Here is an 18,571-nt window from a genome sequence, read left to right as displayed (position 1 = left end):
ACTTTGTTTAAGCCTCCAGGGATGATGGCAGGTATAGAGTTGCAAGCTTTTATTTTATCTTTGAACTGTGGCTTTATGTGCGCTCGCATACTGTCCATCACAAGCAGGGCTTTGCGTGCTTTAAAGAAGCCATCAGGACGCTTAGTGTAGCACTTTGTAAGCCAAAAGTTCATCATTTCTTGATCCATCCACCCTTTCTCATTCACGGCCACGACAACTGTGTCTTTTGGCATGGTTTTCCGCTTGAAAATGACCATCGGTGGCAATTTCGATCCATTGGCTTGGAAGTCTGCTGGCAGTTTCTGACACACCGTTGTCCGTGCTCTGATAGAGAGGCGGTTGCGTTGCATGAAGCGGTAACACCAAGAAGGCCTGCCTGCAAAGTCATTTATATTCATCTCCTTGGCAACTACCAGGGCATGAAGACGTAACTGCACCGTTGTTCAAGCACCCATCTGTGGACTTGTTCCTCCAGCTCTGGCCATCTTGCTTTCAGCCCGCGATTAGCTTTCTTTGTTTTCTTCATTGCAGTACGAGTAACCTCTGTTTTTCGCCAGTCCCTCACAAGTTTCTCACTCACTCCAAACTTTCTTTCTGCTGCTCGATTACCATTTTCGGCTGCATATTTTACTACCTGCAGTTTGTAATCTGCAGAATAGGATTTTCTTTTGGGGGGCATTTTGTTTGTGTTCAGTCTTTCTCAGTTGTCTTTAAGTTAATGTTTCAGTTAATTTTTTCAGTGGTACAGGAGCAGCATATAGTTGTCATAAGCCTAGAGTGCCCTCTCACGGCTGTAGACGGTAATGTTTACTCCTTGACAACTGTTGTGTCATTGCAAATAAATTTGTTAAATAACTGGATTTATATGTAACTTTTATGGTTCAAAAAGTCTCCAGAGGGGCTGTTGGCCCTTGGGTATTTTCACATAATGAAATTAATTTACTCAGTAAGTAAGATGAAACTGGAAGGAAGCCTTGTCTGTTTGCAGGGTATTACCAGGATATTACTATATGACTTGTGAGAGATTACTCCCTTTTCAGTGCAATCAACAAAAAAGCTGTACCATATAGGTTCCACAAAATTACTGAGTAAAAAGATGAAAATTTACTAAAAAAGTACTGTCAACATGTTTGTTACATTGTGCAAAAAAAAGCGCTTGTGATGTAAGAATCCAAGTTTATAATACAATTTGAAAAAAACGGAACAATGGAACCATGTACCAACAAAACGTGTGTATATTTTTAATTGTATTCTTAGTCATATGAAACACAATAGACCTATACCTTCTATAATGTAGCCTATAATCATATGAAACACAATAGACCTATACCTTCTATAATGTAGCCTATAATGACATGACAAGACATGACGCTTCACTTTGGTCAGTAATGCAGATTGTAATATGTGACATGACATAACTATAGTAATATATAACGGAAATATAATTAGTAACGCGTTATATCACTCCAGTGCAGCTGAAAGAAATATATTACTGTAACGCATTACCCCTAACACTGCATAGGTTCCACAACATTACTAAGTGAAAACATGACAATTTATTGAAAAAGTGCCCTGAAACCCTGTAAAACTGTCAACATGGTTGTTACATTGTGCAAAAAAAAATTGTGATGTAAGAATCCAAGTTTATAATACAATTTGACAAAAATTGAACAATGGAACAACATGTACCAACAAAATGTGTGTTGTTACCAGGTAAATATATAATTAATAAAAAGTAATCAAAATAAAATGCGTTTATATAAGTGCACACGATTTAATTTCTCTTGAATTAGCTTGAGTATACGTTCTACAAATACAAATATTTTATTTTATTTTGATTTTTTTATTTTTAATATTGTTATATCTGATTTATTTATTTTCTATGTGGAAGGAAACCAGATTTCTCGTGGTAAACCCACACAACACGGCAAGTTTTGAAACTCCACACAGCAACGATCGAGGCAGGGAATCTAACCCTGACCATCGCTGTGACGCCACAGTGTTAAAACACTGAAATTCCGTGTGGCCCAGGTGTTTCTCACAGTGGACATTTTGACTTGTCAGATTCGGATGTGGCTTAGCGATGCACCTAAATGGATGACGTCAGTCAAGGATAGCAAAATTGTTGCGGCCCAGATCATGGCCACGGCTTGGAAGTCTGCTGGCAGTTTCTGACACACCGTTGTCCGTGCTCTGATAGAGAGGCGGTTGCGTTGCATGAAGCGGTAACACCAAGAAGGCCTGCCTGCAAAGTCATTTATATTCATCTCCTTGGCAACTACCAGGGCATGGAGACGTAACTGCACCGTTGTTCAAGCACCCATCTGTGGACTTGTTCCTCCAGCTCTGGCCATCTTGCTGTCAGCAAGATGGCCAGAGCAACATGCAACACATTCATACGGCCCACTTAGTTCAACAAATAAAGGCCCGACATCCGAGCGGATGGTGGTGACCCACTGGCAGGTAGGCTACCAGTTTAACAGCCCCACGATGTATATTTTACTTTTTACCCATCTATTTCAAACACTTTCTTCACAAATTATTTCAACCAGGACTAAGTGATCGTTTTTTGTTTAATTAGAAACAGCTGCCAAATCACTAGCACATTCCATTTACAGAGCTGGTAAATTTATCATACTTCTATCCTGATATTTTCACATCTAATACAGTGAGTTAAGAGCTCAGTTCAACCAAATCAGACTTAGCAATTGATGGAACAGTGAAAATACAAGCAAGAAGGTTTCTGAGTTTTATTTTGTTTCTGCCTGGTTTGTGTGTTTCATGATAGTAAATGTACTGTTTCTGCAAATGGAGTCAAAAAAGGTCTGTCGCTGTAGAGATTCTTTCGATTATTTTTCAAAATCTTAGAACAACAATCTAAGCCTGTCAGTGGCAAAACAAGCACTTAATATAGACATCCTTTAATTGTAGGGAAGCAACGATATACCAAATTTTGTGATATCACAATAAAAAATGCAGCGATACCATCGTAGGACTGACAATATCTACCAGTATATCATGTGGTTTTTTTGCTTGTAAAGTTCATGGATCTAACAAGGGAAATCAGTATAAATGCATTCTTCTATTTCTCCATGTCACTGTATTGTTCTGTTTGTCCCACTGTACAGCCAGAGGGAGTAGTGCAGCGGATAACTGTAAAAATCGTTCACATGGTGATGCAAGCATGAAATTTGGCACAGATACTCTCTAAGGGCCACTCCTTTGAAAAACAGTGCGTGCCACGCAAAAATTCAAGATGGCGGCCATTTTTCAAGATGGCTGCCACCTTGTTCGAACAATTAAGTGATGTAATTCTTTAGTTGGTGATATAGGCATGAAAATTGGCATAACCAATCTCCATGAGTCAATTAACAAGAAAATGTTCCCAGCCACAGGAAATTTCAAGATGGCGGCCATTTTTCAAGATGGCCGCCACCTTAGTGGAGCAGTTAATTGATGTTTAGTGAGTGATACAAGCACAAAAATTGGCATTAGCATTCTCCATGGGTCACTTGACAACAAACTGTACATAGCCAATTCAAATTTCAAGATGGCGGCCATTTTTCAAGATGGCCGCCACCTTACTAGAGCAGTTAAGTGATGTAATCATTCATTTGGTGATACACACATGAAAATTGGCATGAGCAGTGAACATGTGTCACTTGACCAGAAATTCACACAGCAACTTGAAATTTCAAGATGACAAACATTCTTTCAATAATAATAAATCTAAATAATATCTTTATAATATATTTTACCATGTTAGTTTGAGTTCCTAAAAAAGGGTGTTTTTTGACTGTGTTCTGTCTAACTCCTTGCCCTTGACCTGTCCAATTTGGTAAAACCTGCCAGGAGTTGCCTCCTAATGGCATAGCTCTCAGGGTTCAGTGAAGTATACAAGCTCCCTTACCACGACAAGGTAACAGTCACAAGGAGCCTTGGCCATGATAAGTGCCTCTGAGTATTCAGAGGCTTGAGAGTGAGCCAAGCCAACATCTACCTGGAAAGCCAGGAGTACATCTCTGCCCTGTTTGTGAGCTGTGAGTTGAGGGATCTCTGCCAACAGTTTTTCCTTTAGTCTAGTAGAGTTTACTGTAGGTGAGTTTACACCCAGTTGCTCCAGACGCTGCTGGTACAGGTTGCTCATATCTGCAAGATGGAAGGCGGTAGGACCATCAGAACTGAGACTGGTTTCTACAATGTAGTTGACCAGCTCTGAGAGAACCAGAGGAAATATATCAGGTTCTGTTTCACTCTTTCACTCTCTCCATCATTTAGTGTTTGTGCACATTCATGAAGTCTGTCGTTCATGTGCATTGTCATTACCTGTCTTAGGTCAGATGCAGGGGATATCTTATCACAAAAAATGCAAGCTTGATTATCATGACTTCTCTGCATCGTGGTTCTACGTTGCTTTGTGTGGCCTTCATCTGTTTCACTACAATGAGCTACATTGGATTGTCGCTTCCTTGCACGAAGTAATTTGGTGTTGTTGAACAGAACTCGACAACTTAAATGATACCTGGTTCCTTCTCAACGTAGCTGCTATACCACCACCTTCATCCAGCCTTTCCAGGTCCAGGATCATTGGCATTCCATTGATCTCATTAAAGAGTGGAAGATTGGTGGCAAGCATGGTGTAGCCGTCATTCTGGGGAACATGATATGTCGGCGATTTGAGGTCTTCATCTTTGTCTGTCTGACAAAGACAACATTTCTCCCAATTGGTTTTCTTCTTGGCTAACGTGGGTGGGTGATTTTCATTTTCCTTTTTTTGGTTTTGATGTCGGATGAAGGCCGAGGGGTTATCCTTTTACCACCTTAATCAAGGTAATACCACACATTCAGGTATGGGATACAACTAGATTCGGGTCACCTACACCTAGCCCGATCATTCATCCAGTGCCATTTAAGTCCCGTGTGATCTGTACACCTTCCGGGTAAGTATACATGAACAAGTCATGTATTGCCCCGCTTACCCTTGGCTCGGCTCTCCTGCGCTGGCACAACCTGTCAATTCAGGTGCAGCTATCTAACTACATCTAACTGTTATTACTAGCTAATTGATGAGGGGCTGTTAGACAGCATTTGGGACACTAAACTAAGTTATACTACATTATTAGTAAAACTAGATCAGCTGACACTGAACCCCATGCTGAGTTCCACAGCAGCGATTTCACCATTGTGCCCTGGTTGTGTAGTGACAATCACTCTATTAAACAAATCTTAAACCCACTAAATTGTGCTCTGATAACAAACCAATAGGTTTATTGGAATTTACAAACCCCCAAAACCTAGGTAAGTGTAGACCAAAAAATGTTTCCGCATTTTATACATACATATAGATCATTTAACAGAAATGGCGTCCAGCTTGGAAAATGATCAGCATCTTTAATTTTTCAGCGGTCATTGCCTTTTTCCAGAAGAGTGGCCCCTGAATGGCATGTTCACTGCTCATGCCAATTTTCATGTGTGTATCACCAAATGAATGATTACATCACTGAACTGCTCTGGTAAGGTGGCGGCCATCTTGAAAAATGGCCGCCATCTTGAAATTTGAATTGGCTATGTACAGTTTGTTGTCAAGTGACCCATGGAGAATGCTAATGCCAATTTTTGTGCTTGTATCACTCACTAAACATCAATTAACTGCTCCACTAAGGTGGCGGCCATCTTGAAAAATGGCCGCCATCTTGAAATTTCCTGTGGCTGGGAACATTTTCTTGTTAATTGACTCATGGAGATTGGTTATGCCAATTTTCATGCCTCTATCACCAACTAAAGAATTACATCACTTATTTGTTCGAACAAGGTGGCAGCCATCTTGAAAAATGGCCGCCATCTTGAATTTTTGCGTGGCACTGTTTTTCAAAAGAGTGGCCCTTAGAGAGTATCTGTGCCAAATTTCATGCTTGCATCACCATTTGAACGATTCTCTTGAAATTTGCAATTATCTGCTGCACTAGAGGGAGAGATTGCTACTGTATTGTTTTGCATACATAGTCCAATCTTTCATTGCCAAAGACAATTCATGGCTACTTTTTGCTAATGGGTAGGTCATAGCTAGCTACTTTTATCTCACTATAGAAGGAAAGCAGAAGTACGAGTAAAAAGTAAAAACAAAGTGTATACTAATAATAAATGCTGTACTTATGATTGTCTACTTATAGTTAAAGGACATTGTGTTAATCGTCTTTTTCTTTGTTTTTTTTCTGTTTTTTTACATCGTGATAAGTACCGTATCATGGACTATTTATTGTGATGATATCATGCCATGAGTTTTTGGTATCGTTACATCCCTATTTTGATACAGCAATCAGTACTGGACTAATGTTGTCTCTAGTTGTCACTCAGGCACAAAAACATTGTTTTCATAATATAAAATTCATCAACTTAACCATGCAATTACTGTAGATTTTGGATTGTATGTGTGTGTGTAATTGATTGAATACTCTGAGTATTGGAACTGTAATGGGAGAGTATGTGCTTGGATATACTGTTGAACTACACACTGTACTAATGTGTTGATATTGTTGTTGCTGGCCCAGGAAAGTATGGCTGCAGTCATGTGGGTAAATCCTGTAAAATAGAAGGTAGATCAAGGTTGTGATCCAAGGCTGTAGCCTGTCGGTGTATATCCTGCATAGGTTACAGGTGTTTCCAACAGATAGTAGTCTGCGTCACGTTACATGTGTGTGCGGGTTTGGGTGTGTGTGTATGCATGTGTGTGGTGGGCCAGGAAGGCCTCCAAGATTTTGTGCCCAGGGGCCTCTGCATTCTAAATACAAATTGTAATCCTGTTAGTAATCCCCCTTTTTACTGAATGTATCTGTTTTTCTGTAACTTTACCAGAAAACCAACAGATCCACAGAGGATGCCATATCGACTGCCCTTCACTCAGTCTTCACACACCTGGAGAATAAGAACAGCTACATCGGGATGCTGTTTGTAGACTTCAGCTCTGCATTCAACACAATGTCACCCATTAAGCTGATTGGAGAACTAAACACTCTGCAAATGGACTTCCTCATAAGCAGACCCCAGAGAGTTCGGATTGGCAGTCACACCTTGTCTACATTAGTGCTCAATACCAAAGCCCCCCAGGGCTGTGTGCTCAGCCCCCTCCTTTTCACACTGTACAGCCATGACTGGACTCCCAGATGTCAAGAGAACTCTATTGTGAAGTATGCGGACGACACCACCATCATCTGCCGAATTATAAACGATGCGAGTTCATACCAGGAGGAAATCAACAATCTCGCAGAGTAGTGCCCAGAGAACAAGCTACTGCTCAACATCAGCAAAAACCAAGGAGCTGATAGTTGATTTTAGAAAAAAGGAGATAAAGACACACACCCCTGTCTACATCAGTGAAGCTGAGGTGGAACAGGTGAAAAGTTTGGTTCCTTACTATTACTATCACTGAGAAGTCTTGGTCATCACACATCACTCCTCTTGTTAAAAAAGCACAGAAAAGGGTCTACTTTGTGAAGAAACTTAGGAAGGCTAAATTCTGATTCTGGTCAACTTTTACAGAGTTACAATAGAAATCATCCTGACTGGAAACATCACAAACTGGCATGGTTCGTGCAAAGACCAGGACAGGAAGGCTCTACACTGAACCTGCTAGAACATCACTTGTACCCATCCACAGAGCATTAGTGACAATCGGTGAAATGAGATGTCTGCACAGAGCCCAAAGGATACTAAAAGACAACACCCACCCCAGCCACAGTCTGTCCACCCTGCTGCCATCTTGCAAAAGATACAGAAGTATCCGCTACCATACCACCAGACTATGGAGCAGCTTCATTCCACAGATCTTGAGACTCCTGAACTCATCTTCAATGCTCCATTGTTTACAATAGATGTAGCATGACTTAAAGCTGGGGTAAATCATTCTGTTCAAAAGCATTTTTTATCATATTTGTATGACATTTCTTAAAGGGACTTGGGGCAGTATCAAGAAATAAGCCTCAATAGTGAAACGACGGCCGTTGCAGTCGTTAGGGTAACTGCAGCCATCAGACAAGCAGGCACGGGAGCGCGCATGAACTCTTCACAGCAGTGCAGCTGATGCCTTATCCACTACACACATGAAGCAGCCGGGAAGCGATTTACCGTTACGGTTGATGCAGTCTGACAAGCACAGGCGAGAGCAAAGATGGCATATTGGGGGACAGAAATATCGTCTCTGATACGGGATTGCTGTGTGTAAGCGGCTAATGTTACTACACAGACACAAACAAACCGTTAGCCTGTGGCTACATCCAGCTGCTAACGTCACCTCCCGGATAACAGGTTGGGCTTTCGGTCCCATATATAAAAGGACATATTTCTAACTATTGGTTTCAGACTAAAGGACCGTGTAAAATGCACAGTCTGTAACTATTCAGTGTTACACAGCGGTGGACTAAGTTACATGTTTGCAGCTAACGCTACTTTGCACGTTAGGTCACTGCGAGTCCTCGGTGATCTCATATGATTTTCAAATCGAGCTCTAAACATGACCTGTAATGTTTTCTTACCTGGTTACTAGGAAATGAGCCATGTCAGCATCTGTTTTCAGTCCCAATTCAAGTTGAAGCTGCCTCCATGAGTCGAACGCGTATCCAATGTTTATTCGGGTGCCAGCCCGGCTTTGGTCGTAATTTCGTTTCGACTCACGACATGTCGCTGATAAAACCTTCGTTGTCTTCTTAGTATGACTTTTTAGTGGACTTTGTGTGGTGGTGGGTCGTTTGCTGGCCGTAGCAGAATCCATTACTACCCAAACACTAGCTTTGGTCCACCGTGCTTGTCTTCTTCGCGCACGGGAAATTCGGACACCGGATTGCAGTACATTATGCAGCACACACCCTGTTCAAGGCAATGAAGAGATACGTGGGTGGGCTCATTCTTTTTGGTTTTGAACGCTTCATCACCCATTAGCATTAAAAAACTTAAAATGCATGTTTATTTTTTCACAAATCCTGCCCCAAGTTCCTTTAACATCCAGACAGCATTCAAAATATTAAACGATTTTAAAAAAACCCTGAAAAAAATCCATGGTTTCTGGCAGTGACAGGGCTGTAATAACTTCATCCAATCTTCATCAATTTTACCAGCCCAACAATTTTGTATGGACAGACTTCCTGTCAATGCCCTTACCTGACCACCCTGCCCACCCTGTGCTGATTCCGCCCATCACTCATTGTGCGTGACCGGGGTCTGTTAAGCACACCACTTGAGCTGAGGCGGACTGTTTACGACACGAATGACAGAGAAACTAAGCTCCTTATGTTGCTGTCGTATGTATTCACCCAACACTAACGTTAGCAGTTTGTAGCTGACGTTAGCTAGCTAGCTAGCTAAAATAGCAGACTACTGCCGTATGAGACATATTTACATGTAACGTTATATAAATAATCGCTTGCCACCCATTACATAAGCTTCCCATCACCCACCTAACTCCAGACTTCAATTTTTTTTTACATAGCAACAGTCCTGTGTTGTCTTTGATAGAATCAATAACATTTGTATGCCCCATAAACACATTTAGATGTAACTTTATGTCCTGTAAACACATTTAGTTCTCCATCCTTATCCAGTTTTCTGTAATTATTATAATTTTTGCAGAGATGATGGAACTCCTTTCTCTTAGGCCAAGTACTCCAAGGTGTACAACAAAAAGTCCTGCAAGTAGAGCTTGTACACACTACTGTCAAAATGCATAGAAAAAATAATGAGAATGTGAAACTATGTAAATTACTCTGAAAGTGACATTTTGCTAACCCCCCTAAGTAGAACTGGTAAATATGAAATGACTGTAAATGGCACAATTCTGATGTAACAGAGGCTATTTCTGGTTGTTTTCAGGAGTATTCGCCACTGCATAAAATGCAACTCAAGTTGTGGTGTTATAATAAATTGAAAATAATTTCAAGGTCCTTGAAAAGCTGCATTTACTGTCAGATAAGTAATTGTGCTATTCTTTTTACAGGACAATCACTGCCAAAACAGTAGAGGTTTGAGACAGCACTGACATCAACAGCCTAATCTGTTGCCAACACTGATCTGTCTTCATAATCAGTCAAGAAACCTCTGGACGTCCTTCCTGTATGTAGTTGTTTATGCTAATTGTACTATTTAATTAATTAATTATTTATTTATTTATATAATTATACTATTGTCTAAACAATTAAAAAAAATTACTAGTTTTGTAGTGTTATTTATTTACATGTGTTCCAAGAAATGGAATAAACAAGAGTCTTAACTAGTTCAGTTGTTATTATTAGTGCATCATGTAAAGTGAAAAAATTATAATGGGATGGTTGTTTATGCTGGAAGTGTAAAGAAAAGGCATTATCATTTTCAAGACTTTATTCAAACAAGTTAGAGATAATGCAAAACAAGGAGTAAATACAGAACAACAAATAAATATGTGTCAGGCAGAGTTGCAGCCCTTGATGCGATTGCTCCAATTGTAGTCCTTGAATTCTGGCCTGTAAAGCAACAGATATGCAAAATGATGAGATATTTTTATGGAACAGAGCCTGACCATCCTCAGAATACTGTGAACATATACACTTTCAGTGGTCAATACTTTAGACCAGGGGTATTCAACTAAAATTCAAATAGGTCCAGTTAGAGAAAATTTCCTCAAGCAAAGGTCCGAAACATCATAATTTCTAACTTGCATTATGATTTAGTGTGATATATATTGAAGTAGCCTAGTACGGTAGTTGTATCAACAACTGACTGTCCAATCAAATAAAGAAAGAACAATTCAAAAACATTTTGACAATATTTATTGTCACTTAACATTTAATTATACAGATATATAATACTGTAGATATGTATTATTTTCTTCTTTCTTTAAGGAAAAGAAGGGCTGCATTTAAAAATAAAACAGTGAAAATAAATAAAATAGCTTTTTAAAAATTGTGCATCTTAAAATAAAGTACTTCATTTTTGAAAAATAAAATTAAGTGTAGCAGCAGCTTGAGTTTCCCTTTTTCTTTGTTAATGTTTCACATCTCAACAGTCTCAACCAATTTTACAACAGATAGATCTCAACACATCTTAACAGTTGAACGGTTTTATAGTTTCTCTTTCTTTCCCTCTTACATCCCACTCCCCCACTTTCTGTTGTTCAGTGAGAGAATTGAGCTCTAGCTTGTCCTGCCAGGATTTTAAATCTGGGCTGGAATGGTGTCAGGGCCATTCTCATACACATGTGCAGGTGCTCATTGGTGAGCCTGGAATGATATTTAGTTTTAAAAAAACTAAATATGTTCATTGTGGAGAATGAATGAGTCTGTCCATTCTTGGTTGAAAGCTCTGTTTTTGCTGTCCACTTTTCTCTTCTTAGAGAGCGCCATGTGTGGTTATTTTTCTCTGTTGTCTCCGGCTCACTCGTCTCTCCATCTTCTCTCCCTGTATCGCTCACTCGTCTTTCTGTCACTCGCTTCTCACCTCTTTCATCTGTCTGTAGTCAGAGTCGCAATGTTTATCGCCTAGAATGCACAGATTTGATTGGCTGAGTAGCATCACGTGGGATGGCTTAACTCGCATGCAATTGGTCAGTGGATTTCCTCATCCGCTAAACCAGTCTAAACCAGTCTAAAAAAGTCTAAAAAAGCTGCACCGGTCAAAGTAGAAGCGCCCCGTAAAAATTTAAAATACTTAAATAATTTATTGACTAAAGGTCCAGGTCCATATAGGACGGCGTCTGGGTCTGGGCTCAGAACGCGGTCCTCCTGTTAGTGACCTATGCTTTAGACATTCCTGGACAAAACTTTACAGATGTTCCAGTACTTACTGTGTTTATTGTTATGCACCAAAACACAAATTCAAATGGTGAAAAACTACTTGGCAAAAAATGTGATTCTGATTAGGGCACTTGTGTGTCCAAGTCACATGCCTGGTCAATATACTGTACAAACACAAATAGTTGTAGATGGTGTTTATCAGGAAAAAAAGCACCAATAATGTTCTACATTACATGCTGACCTGCTCATGTGCAATCCTTTGAGCTTGAAGACCTTCTACTCGACGTATGAACATCTGTTCCTTGACCTGTCGCCGTCCCACGTCCACAGCCTCAGTCTCCACTTCTTCGGACACTGCTGGTCTCTCTCCCATCATCCTCTCTGACGGGATGATGTACTTCGCTCTGGCGTGTCTTCGTCATCAGAGTCAACGATGCTGTCATGGTGGAAGCTCTAACATGCAAAACATCGTATCATCATAAGTCCAATACAATATTCACGTTTGTCTATGAATCACTGATAAAACGTGGCATATCACATAAAACATGTAGCAGGCCCACCACTAATCTTGATTTTTTAGCTTTGCCATTTCTAATGTTACCATAGCCAGCTGTTGCTAGCTAACCAGCAAGAGTTACAACATCAAAATACACTTTCAAAACAATGTCTGAATGCTAACAAAGCTAGCTTGACAGCTATCAGTGCTAGCAATGGCTATGTTGGTTGTTTACGTTCAATATGATAATATTAGGTGTTTACTTGTTGTTAGATGCACAGGTACTCTTCTTCCCACCGCTCATAAGGATTCGGACTCCGACAGCAGAATTTGGTAGTTGACGGATGGTGCACATTCATAGTTTGGGGGGAGCAGCTTTGGAGAGAGGCCTGAGTGCAGGGGACAGGGTTTACTGGCTGGATACTTTCAAAATCTAGCCTGGGCTTGATGGTTTTTCCAACTTACCGACCCCAGCTTTAACTTGTTTTTAAACACTTAAAAATTACAATAAATATACCTTGTACCTTGTAGAATACAGTTAACTTTTTTTTGTATCCTAATTACCTAACCTGTAATGTATTCTGTTATTCCTTAAGCCTGTTTAAGCCTGCAAAACAAAACTAAGTTTAAGTCCTTTTATGCTATCACAATAACAACAATTACATAATCACGCGCGACTGCAGTTACAGGTATGTGTTATAAACACAACAGCAAAACTGTTCCCAACCGAAGGATTAGAAGAAGTGCTTGGATTTGTCTCTTTTTTTGAGTTTTTTGTGCTGGCGTCAACCCGGAGTGTTTTATTCTGAAAATTAACCGGATGTTATGTTGTTGTTTCGTTGTGTGACTTTCTGTCTGCTCTGTGCTGAATTCGGCTGAATTGTTGCGCCGTGCTCCGGCATCCGGCAGAAATAGAAGCCCTGCTTATCTGCTCCAGAGCAGATACGCAAGGCAGTGGAGCCAGTGGAAGTAAACACATAGACTAGAGTGAAACCTATCAGCTCCGCTGCCGTGGCAGAGCCATGACGGAGTGGAGCCGGACCGAACACAGATCTGGTGGAATTTAGGGGTTGGTTGACCACCATACCACCAGACTTCAGAGCAGCTTCTTTCCACAGATGGTTAGACTCCTTAATTCATCCTCCTCACTCTACTTTTGAAAATAATTTGTTTTGTTTTTATCGCGGGAACTCCTCGGTCTCGCAACTCCAGCAGTCCAGCAGTGCTGCGCCGTGCCGGACTCAAAACACAGCCGGTGAGAGTTGCTGGACGATGGATGACAGAGCAAAACTGTACCGGAGGCGTGCTGCAACAGACATGCATCCAGTGGAATTCTAGAGTAATTCTGTATCTTTTGCCAGACGGCAGCAGGGTGAACAGACTGTGGCTTGTCATTTTATATCCTTATTCAATGTACCTTACATGCAGAACAGGCTGTTTCAAATGGGGTTACATAATTGAGGGGAAATTACAATCAAATCAAAGACCCAGCAGGGATCTGCTTTGAGTCTGTCTGGGACCTGTCAAAGACCAGCCTGCAAGTTGGACAGCTGGATCTGTATTAATAAATAAAAATCAACTCATTGACAAAGGTAGAAATTGCAGATAAAGAATACCACCATTATTCAGTTGTCTCATATGGCCATTTTAGAACTTTTATATTTCAACTGGATTGTATTTCACTAACAAGTGAGAGGTCAGAAATGTTCGAATGCAGCATTTTCTCTGAATGCTGAATGTACAGTGGTGGATGCTGTATCTTTCACACAGCCTTACAAAAAGAATATTTTGAGATATCCAGAATTTTTCTCTGCATGAGAATTCTTCATGCCTCCCCTGAGTATTTAAGGGACAGTTCCCTTTCAGAGATTATTTTGCTGCATTTTTCTTTATTGAACTGTTCATAGAAGAAAAGACTGACAAATGAGAGAGAAAGAATGTATGCATGGATAATGAAACTTGTCCCTGGGCATTGTGTACAGTATGTGATATGTCACCTACTTGAAGTAGACAGAGGAGTATACAAATTTGATCACGATAAATACTAAACTTACATAATGAAGATATTAAAAAATGTTTTGAGATAGGTTCTGGAGATCAATGCAGCATCCAGTAAGAGGAACTTGTCATAATAATTTCAGTTATAATTATAATCTAGTGTTGCATATGCAATACGCAGTCTCAAACAACAGCATCTGCCTATTCAGTGTGCAATATCAAGTGGCAACATATGGTGCCGAAAAGGAAGCCAAGAACTGCAGTTCCTCGAATGGCCACTTGAGACTGGCTCCAAAAGTGAGTTAATCCCAAAAGACCTCATGCCCAACTTTACAGCAGAAATAAACATGTTTACAACCTGGTACAAAAAACTGTTTTGGTCACTAAAGCTAACTTCCCTACTTAAAGGAATAGTTCACTCTAGAATGAAATTCAGTCATTATCGACTCACCCTCATGCTGATGAGAAATCCAGTGTAGTTTTTTATTCCTCAAAGTGCAGCTGGAGACCCGCAGGGGTACCCTCCTGCAGCAAAAATCCATATAACGGGCGTCAATGGTGTCCAAGAGGAAAAGGTCCATAAAACTACACAAAAACTTTGTAATATTCCTCCATACTGCTCGTCCGCTGCAATCCAAGAGTTTACTCGAAACGACGTCATTTAGTACATTTTTCTAGCCTAAACAGTCACAATACTATATTTGCCTGGAGGCACGCTCGCGCGCCTTTACATCCAGCTGTGAGCGACTGAGCGACACACAAACACAAGAGGGATCTGCCTGCACTAGTGATTTGAAACTTTGAAACTCACAGCAGGATGTAAATACGGGTGTGTGTCTATCGCGAGTTCACGTTGATCTTGTCTGGCGCGGTTTCCGTAGTACAAGCGGCTGTGAGGGAGACTCGTGTGCATGCGGGAGTGTGCCTCCAGGCGAATATAGTAGTGGATTGCAGCTGACGAGCAGTATGGAGGAATATTACAAAGTTTTTGTGTAGTTTTATGGACCTTTTCATCTTGGACACCATTTACGCCCATTATATGGAATTTTGCTGCCGGAGGGTACCCCCGCGGGTCTCCAGCTGCACTTTGAGGAATAAAAAACTACACCAGACTTCTCATCAGCATGAGGCTGAGTCAATAATGACTGAATTTCGTTCTAGAGTGAACTATTCCTTTAAAGCTTAAAGTACACCACTCAAATGTGTTTGTGCTGTAATGCAAATATTGGACAAATTATATTACATGCTGTACTGTTGATGGTACTGAAAGACCTGCGTTGAGGGGCAGATACTGGTGTTTCAAATTAACAAGTGACCCTTTGAACAGGCAGAAAGTTGTTGGACCTGGTGAGCTCTGGGGGAGACAGTCGAGGACAGAGCTTAATTTTTACATTCAAAGTCTTTGTTTCAGTGTCAGTGTTCATGTGTGAGATTTACAAGCACTTGCAAACAAGGTTTGTCCCCTCAAACATCCGCATATCATCTAAAACCACTTTACCTTTGTAGGGTCACAGAAGGCTGCCAGGGCTTTCACACTGGGGTACAGGTTGGATCATTCACACTCATATTCACACCTACGGGCAATTTAAATTCACCAATTAACTTAACCTGCATGTGGGCACCCAGTGCAAAACCATAAGCTAAGAACATGCAAACACACAGACAGGCCCCAGTCAGTCAGCAGGTTTAAACCCCAAACCTTCTTGCTGTGAGGCAACAGCACTAACCACAGTGCAACCCCTCTCTCCTCAACCAATATCCCATTTTATTATTCTAACATTAAAGCCAATAGGTACATTATTGCAGTGCTTAATCTTCAATGCTCCATGTGTGCATGGATAGTTAAACTACTGTCATTCTGCTATGCAGATTTCCATGTAATTTGCAAGTGATAACCACAGACATGAAACAGGTTATATGGTTTTATAATACAATATGTTCAATTATAATGTCCCACTTTAACTGGTTCACTTCAAATTAATTGTCCATCTGGTTTCATTACTCTTTTCTCAAATTCTGCTTTGTTGGAACTGATTCATTACTCTTCACTTCCATCAAGAGTCAATATGTAAGTTAAATTAGAATTAACCGACGGAAGAAGACAGAGCAGATCAAGCAAGACCGGAAGTCAGGCAGTGGAAATACATAGTGCATCTGGTCAGTTTTTAAAGAAAAACACCCTGAGCCAACTTGGGATTTGCAGCACAGCAAAATCACAAATATATTAACAATAAACACTTGAAACAGACAAATAATTAATCGATTTATCTATGAAGCCTACTCAACCACAGTAGAGGCACAACAAGGAGAAATAATGAAATAAACACAGTCTGAGCAAGTCAACAATATCAGGTAGGCATGATGCTCTGCTTCTGAAATGCTCCCAGTGTGATATGAAGTCGTGTGGAGGACGGAACAAAACAGCATTGTGCACACCAGGTTACAGAGACAGGCCCAGTGAAATCAAGCGTAAGCGTGTTCAGAATAATATACACTGTAACACATCAATCAATCAATCAATCACTCAATCAATATTGGTGTGACACCAATTCACAACCAAATTCATCTCATTACACTTTCCAAATTGAGCAGGTCTAGACCATACTCCTTGATTAATTTATTTACAGAGACCCAACATCTCTCCCATGAGCAAGCACTTGGCGACAGTGGCAAGAAAAAAATTCCTTTTAGCAGGCAGAAACCTCGGAGCAGAACCAAACTCAATGGTGGGCGGCCATCTGCCTCGACCAGTTGGGCTGAGAGAGAGAGGGAGGGGGTACAGCAGCCACAGCAGTAATAACAGCTTTACTAACTGAGATATGAATATTAATAATACTAAAAGTATAATGGAATAATAGTAATAGTAATAATTATTTAATAATTATAATTAATTATTTTATAGTTATTCGTCCAGCGAGTTAACAACCTAGTCCACTCAATAACACTGATAACTACTCTTGTTGCGCAATCAGGAATAGGCCTAACAACCCACCAAAACGTAAGATTGTAATTATGGATCAAAATATTAGTATTAATATGGCATTAATAAAGGTTATTATGCAGACCATTGTTAGTCTCTCGACCATGGAGATGACCTCATAGTCAGTACAAAAACACAGTGAAACCCCTTCCTGATCAGGTAAGAGTCGGTCTATTAACACACACATTAATTCAAGGGAAAAATTTAATTGTAATTTAAGTAAAACTAAATCGGAATGCGTTCAGTGACCGAACTGTAAAAAGTTTAGAAATCACAAACAACAACTTTATGCTCAAACATTTATTTACCACAAGACGCGACAACAAAAGAACATTATCTAAACTACAGTGACAAGACATTACACAGAGACAAAGAGGTTCAGGGGTTGGACCAGGTGTAAATGGAGCTCTGTTCGGCAACACAATAGAAGTAAATGGAGGAACCTTAAAGGGTGAATTTCACGAACAGTGTCACAGTAACATAAAAATATAATCAACCTAATTTAGCAGATTGTTTTATTCTACTGGCTGAAGTAGAATGTGAACTTTAATTTTTTGATAGTAGTTACACAGGAAAACAATTTAATTCAATTTTATTCCAATTTCATACCAGCATGATCCAGAATAATTCTCATTACCGATATGCTGAGTAGAGAAAGCAGACCATTAATTAAAAAAATATTTTTACCCAATTTTTTCACATTAACACAAATGAGCACAATAAATGAACAGCACAGTGCATCAATAGTATTGTTTTATATATTTTTAATCACATTTAAAAACAAGTAACTCTCATTACCGATATACTATAGGCATTTTAGAACCAAATTTTTCAAATACTTTCTTTGTTAACAAGAAATGGTTTCCAGAAAACACATGTGGAGCACAGTTAAGGAACATGTTATAATAAATGAACAAAGTGATTTCTCTGAATAATAATATTTCTCTGGGATGACTTGCTTAATGTCCTCTGGGAAGTACCACACTTTGTACCCTGGTATCTTTACTGTTGGGGTGAAGAACCGGTTCGGTCCTGCCCTGTACATCGTGTCCACCTCGTACTGCTCAGCGACACTCTATATGTAAAGCACAGCATTTCAAAGATTTTAATTTGTTTCTGTTCATTTAGCTTGGTGAAGCCGGTGTGTGTGCGCGCGCATGTGTGTAACGTTATGTGGGGGAAAAGAGAATCGAAAGGAAAAGTAGTGGTTTAGTCGTAAAGTTTAACAATATGGGAGTGAGGAGATACTGGCTGTTATACAATAGCAATGCCAACACCATGAGCTGCCACGTCTGTAGGAGGCACTCAACTAACCGTACATGCTTAGCAGTGACGTGCGGTGAG

Source organism: Pagrus major, chromosome 18 (assembly GCF_040436345.1).
Source record: "Pagrus major chromosome 18, Pma_NU_1.0".
NCBI classification, from domain to species: Eukaryota; Metazoa; Chordata; class Actinopteri; order Spariformes; family Sparidae; genus Pagrus; species Pagrus major.
This window is presented reverse-complemented; position numbering follows the sequence as displayed.